Raw genomic sequence first — 6,000 nt, 5'->3', positions numbered from 1 at the left:
AGCAAGGTCTGGTGCCTGGGATGCTCCTTCTGGAGCCATCTAAGACCTGATGTGTTTAAAATACAGAGAAAGCTGCACATTCACTTCTTTCTATATACTCAAGAAATCTTTCCCCATATGCTCTAACAGTAGCAGTAGAAAAACAGCTCAATTACACAGCACCCTGATGTGACTACATGCTGCTTTCTCACAGAGTTAGAAAGTCAGAGATACTAATGAGTGGAGGAAAATTATGAAGGACAAGGAAAGAGGAAAAAACCTCTGTAAATAATTAAAAGAAACAAAGAGGAAAAAAACAAAACACATAGAAGGAAATGGAAAAAGAGGTTGGTGAAGTTCCCATACAAAAAGCATAGCTAGCGCTTGCTTCATAGTTAAGCAGTGGTAGAGAAGTAACTTCATTTCCATACTTCCAGTGTTTTGATGTTATGCTTTTGGCTACTGACTAGGAGCTAATGCTGATAGTTGTGCTTTAAGAGGACATGAATGAAAACAGAGGCCATTCTGGGGAAACTTTCTTGTTCCCTTATGGCACTTGAGGGAAAAATTGAGGGAGTACTTTCAAATAGATTTAATCCATGACAAAACCAACCTCAAATACAGAAATATTCTGCTCTTAGGAGTTGAGGTGTTAATGTAGTGTTTGCTTATATATTTTTTACGTAATTTGATTTGGTTTATGTACCTACTCAGTAGGGAGAGAGGTTCTGAAGTGGAAAAGTGTAACAAACATAGTTGGGTCTGCTGGGCACAAGGGCTTCAAGCAGTTTCAGTATAAATCAAGGGTGGTTTAGGAGTTGCTGAACAGGTTTCTGGCCTAATAAGGGTAAATACAGGAAAGGTGGCAGTCGGAGTTCCAGACTTGGTCCACAGGCATGACAGTTACGATGGATACATGTTTTTCTGGAGAGACAGGGAAGATGAGGGTGGGAGGGTTGCCCCTTAGTGAAAAGAGTGGCCGGAATGAATGGAGCTCTTGGATGAGTTACAGGCTGGTTGAGAAGGCTAAGGATCAAAGGAGAGGCTGCTGAGGGTGACAAGCTGGTGGATTACAGACCAGCTGCTCATGAACCTGACCAGTGGGTTGATTAAATTAGCAACTCAACAATACCTATGGGGCATAGATCCTGATCCTTGGAGACGAGTTGATCTCCCTGGCAGCTTGGAAGGGCAACATGGTGGGATGCAAGCAATGTCTAGCAGGTAGATACACTGACTGCGCCAGCCAGGGGTGTTACAGAAATGGATGTCCGCTAACAAGGAATAATTGTTTAGGAATGTGATAACAACTCTGGCTGTAGTCATGATGATTCAGTAGAGCTCAAGATCCTAAAAGGAGTGGGGAAGGCAAGTCCTTGGACTTCCTATAGCAAACTTTGGATTATTTGTGGAACTGGTAATTAGAATGTCATGGGAGGCAGTGCTGAAGGGTAAAAGGGAGCATAGGAAAGCTGACAGTTTTTTAAGAGCAACTTTCTTACTGTGCAAGAGTGGCAAATCCAAATAGGAGAATCGGTTGATGAACTGGGACACCAGCTGGGCTGAATGGGCAATATTTGACTGAACCTCCTTGCAAAACTGTTGTGGAAGCAAGAATGGTGAAGGAGTTACTAGAAATGTTGCCAAGGCATGTTAAGGATGGTGTTGGTGCACACTAGGGCTTGTGGAATCTCACACTGCTCTCAAATAAACCACGTAACAGTAAGAGGCTGAACAAAGAACATGTAGGCCTGTTGTTGAATCTGAGCACAGGTAAAGCTGATGTGCTCAGAGCTGCCTTTGCCTCAGTCTTCCTGACCTGTGTACTTGGAGGCAAGGCTCAAGCAAGCAAAGACCTACCAGCAATGGATGAGGATCAGGACAGACCTGTACAAACCTAAGACCAGCTGGGCTGAGTGTGAGGGTGCTGGAAAGAGCTGGCTGGTGCCTTGAGTGCAGCTGCTCTCTACTTTTTAGAGTGGAGTTAGGAGGGTCCACAACAACTAAAGCAAGGTGAGTGTTGCACCCATCTTCAGAAAAGGCCAAAAGGAAATTAGTCCCATGGAAAATGACCGAGTCTCCTTGGAACAGACTTGATGCTGTGTATTTCCTGTGCCTAGAAAGGGTGCCATCATGTGTCACCAACTGTCTGCCTTATATGATAAAATGGCTGCATTTGTAGGCATGGGGATGGTAGTGGATGCCATGGCAACTTTAGTAAGGTGATAGGCACTGGCTCCTGTGCTGGTTTTGTATGTGCTTGGGATTCTGTAGTCTGGGTGGGTGGACAGCTAGGTGGGTGAGAAACCGAACTGCACTGTAATGGGCTGCGCTTTGCCTGAAGGGCAACAGCAAGTGAGGCCTGTTGCATGTTAACATCTTTCTCAAGGACCTGGAGGACATGATAGGACCCACTGCTGCCATGCTCACACACAACCACATAGTGGGGGTGCCACTGACGTGCTTCAGGGCTGGGCAGGCTCAAGAACAGAGCAGCATGAGTTTTGTTTTTGTTGTAATACAGACATTCTGCATCTGGGATGGGACAGCACCTTGTACAGCTCCAGCTTGGGGACTGCCTGTCTGATTAGCAGCTCTGTTGCAAAGACTGTGGGCATGGTAGTAGGCAACAAACATAACAACAGAATGCCCCCAGCTCGGAAGGAGTGTTTATCCTAGTGTATCTGGCACTCATTCGGGCACTTCTAGCCAGTGTGCCCAGGTGTGTCATCCACCCCTCACAATCCTGTGCCAAGACAAGCTCAGTGGAGGGCCACCCAGGCCAGGGCTGGAGTACGTGTCCTGCAAGGGCAGGCTGAGGGAGCTGAACTTGTCTGACCTGGAAGAACGGAGGGAGGGCTCGCCACCATGTGAGGGAGGATGAGAGAACAGGAGACATTCAGCCTTTGGGTGTAAGGAGGCCGGTTCCACTGCGGGGAGCGCCGAGGCAGAGCCCTCCCCGGCCTGAGGCGCAGGGGAAGCGCGCAGAGCTGCAGCAGGGGGAGCGCTGGGGCTGGGGTGAGGGCCGAGGCGAGCAGCGGCCGAGACCCTTCCAGCCCTGGCCGGCGGGCGGAGCGATCCCCCTCCGGGCCGGGTTGGAGGAGCGGGCGGGAAGTGCCGCCGCCGCCGCCCGTGTCCTGCCTCGCTGCGGCTCCAGCTGGGCGCGGGGCTCGGCCCCACGGCTCGGAGGAAGAGGAAGTGGCCGCGGCTCCCGGCCGGCCTCTGCTGTGTTGGGCGCGGGGCTGCCCCGCCGTGCCACCGCCCCTGCCTGCGCCGCGCAAACTTTGTGCCAGGCAGCGGGACCGGGCGGCGCTGCCCCGGCACCTCCCTGTCGCGGAGCCGGGCGGTGGGGGGGAAGAGCGGCCCCGGAGCGTGGCGGGCGGGCACGGGCGGCAGCCGGAGGAGGCGGAGGAAGCGCTGTCAGCGGGGCCGGCCGTCTCCGCCCGCCGGGCATCCTTCAGCACCGCCGGGCTGAGCTTCGCCCGCCGCCTGTCTGAGGTATCGCCCGCCGGGCAAACTTGGCGAGGGGGCAGGAGGGAGTCGGGGGGTGCCCTGGGGAGGGTCGGCGCGGCAGAGCGGGGAAAGCCGCTCCGGGGCTCGGGTTCGTCCTTATCCGCGGGCTCCTGAAGTTGGGGGGGACCGGCCGGTCCTGTCCTGCCATTCTCTAGGGGGCCGCTAGGCCCGGGCCCGCGGCGGGAGGCGCAGTCCTGTCAGACGGTGAGGAGACCCCCGGAGCGGTCCGGGGGGCTGGAGGCGGCGGGGCCGAGACCCGCTTCCAGCCAGCGCGGTCGTTCCGGTCTGTCCCCCGCCGCGGTGAGGCAGAGCCGGGCCGGGGGCAGAGCTGGGTGGGTGCTCCTGCCCAGCCGCGCTCCGCTCCTCACACGGCGGGCACCTGGAAGCAGCGGTACCGCGACGTGCTATCGTGTGGCTATCGGGGGTCTGTGGCTCTACAGCTGCTATTTTCAAAGGCTGCGCTGGATATTGCCTTTATAAGTCCGCGATACTGCTCCAGCACGTTTTTGTTCCAGTGTGAGGACGGGCGGCATGACCGTGGGTCAGCAGCTGTGTATCTGGGCATGAAACCCATGTGCCTCCTCTCTGGTTTATCTGGATTCTTACCAGAGCGGCAACTTTTCATAGCCTGTGTATTTCTGGAAAGGGGAATTTAGTTGGATGGACTTTCGGAGCGCTTCAGCGGTGCTTCCAACTCGGTCAGATAATTAATGGGAGACATTTGTTCTCCATTCCGAAGGAGCGTGCTTGGCTCCAGCTCGGACCAGCGGAACAAGCTGAGGCAGAGGCTGCGGTGTGGCAGGACGGGAGCCGTGTTGGAGCCGTCCTATGGTCTTGGTGCAGGGGTGGTGGGTGTGCTAGGGCAGTTTTTGCGTGTAATAATAACAACAATACATGTCAAAATGCTCTTTAGTGTTTTCAGCCAAAGTTTGGAAGCTGATTATATATATCCTGCTTCTGGTTTTATGCTGTAAAAAACAAATTATGTTTGGTTTTAATTATTATTTATCAGAATAAGTAAACATCAAGATATAGCTGATCTCTAGTTTATAAGGGAAAAGCTTTCTGTACATCTGCTTTTATGTTTTATTTTTAATGAATCCAGTCCATTTCTGCTCTTGGTATTGAATAACAGGCTACTGGCAGTAACCCTCTTTTACACAATACTAGTGGTCACATTTGTGTATTTAATGTCCATTTTTTTCTAAGGAAAAAAAAAAGGCTCAGAATGAAGGGTTATTTTAGGAATCTAACTTAACCTCAAGTTAGTTACATTAGACAAGGGGCTTTCCACTGCTTGAATGCTGGCGTTCCCCTGTTCCGAGAGCGAGAATGTGGCACGAAATGAGTATATACGACTGTGATTAAATACTTGGGGGAGTTCTGAGCTATGATGCTGCTAAATGTAGATACCATACCGGGTGTAATGAAGTGGCCTTATACTCTGTGGTGAAAAAGCCGAAAAGCTGGAGCCACAGCCTTTGGAAGGACAAAAACTCAAAGTCTGCATTTGAAGTAAATAAAAAATAAATCACACAGCTATTATTCCATTTCCCAACTTCATGTGAGATCCCACAGCTTCACACCTGGCTCCAGTGGTCAACTTTACCTTTTACCCCAAATTGGCTGGCCAGGGTTTTATTCCATAGCAAACTAGCAACAGAGAGTAAGCATAGGGCTGTGAAGCCTGTCTAGGTTTGTGTTTTATGGTTTTACTCACTGTCCTTGAAACTACTGTGCATACATTGCATCATGCATCTGTTTTCCATGTCTTTCTGTGGGTTTAGAGTGGTATGGGATTAACTTTAAAGGAAGGCTGGATTCATATCTCACATTCCTATGCACTCTTCTGTCAGGTCCAGTCAGTCTTTAATTTGCTAGACAGTAAATGTTGGCTGTTACATTTTTCCCTTAAGTTCTTGAAAGCAGCTCTCTACACCTTCTTAGCATCTCAGAAGTCTTGTGTCTTCATTTGGAGGCATCTTGCTTGAGCATTTACAGCTGAGGTATTTCACAAGAAATTTCACCTGTGCTTTGTCTACCTTGACCAGAAATACCCTACTTTGTCTAGTGCAAGGTGTACCTGCTGGTGGCAGGGAATTGGAACTAGATGATTGTCAAGGCCCCTTCCAACACAAACCCTTCTATGATTCTATGAAATACCTGGTACCATCTGAATCTTTAGCTGTACTGAAAGACAGCATCAGGGTATCATAAGGTATTGTATCTTTTGGATGAGCGTTACGGGGTGGTGTGTGTGGGTGGGGTAAGAAGCAAGGTTCTCCCACTGGGCTACTGTTCCTCAGGGTGCTCCTGAACACCAGCACACTAGCCTTACTCCTCCACCAGTGCTCTCTGATGCTGTTTGCTTTTCTTCCTCCCGCACTCTCACCCAGATGCACACGCACACATGCTCAGACCAGCTTTGTGTCCCTAGGGAGGATTGAGTGCAGCTGGTGGCAGCCACTGGTGATAGACCAGGAGCTTGCAGAGGTGGCCCACCTACCT

General features: G+C 51.0%; 1 protein-coding gene across 1 annotated transcript in view; it reads left to right on the top strand.

Annotated features, from left to right (window-relative positions):
* The first annotated feature begins 3,318 nt into the window (after positions 1 to 3,318).
* The window catches only part of RFTN1 (raftlin, lipid raft linker 1), a 101,731-nt gene continuing 99,049 nt past the window's right edge, over positions 3,319 to 6,000 (top strand). Inside the window, exon 1 of the mRNA XM_061351043.1 lies at positions 3,319 to 3,477. The gene's annotated coding sequence lies outside the window, so the exon portion shown is untranslated. The remainder of the gene's footprint in view (positions 3,478 to 6,000) is intronic.

The sequence above is a fragment of the Neopsephotus bourkii genome, unplaced genomic scaffold (genome assembly GCF_033783945.1).
Source record: "Neopsephotus bourkii isolate Nb327-2 ecotype Australia unplaced genomic scaffold, CSIRO-AGI_Nbou_v1 NB_549, whole genome shotgun sequence".
Taxonomy (NCBI): Eukaryota; Metazoa; Chordata; class Aves; order Psittaciformes; family Psittacidae; genus Neopsephotus; species Neopsephotus bourkii.
This window is presented reverse-complemented; position numbering and strand designations above follow the sequence as displayed.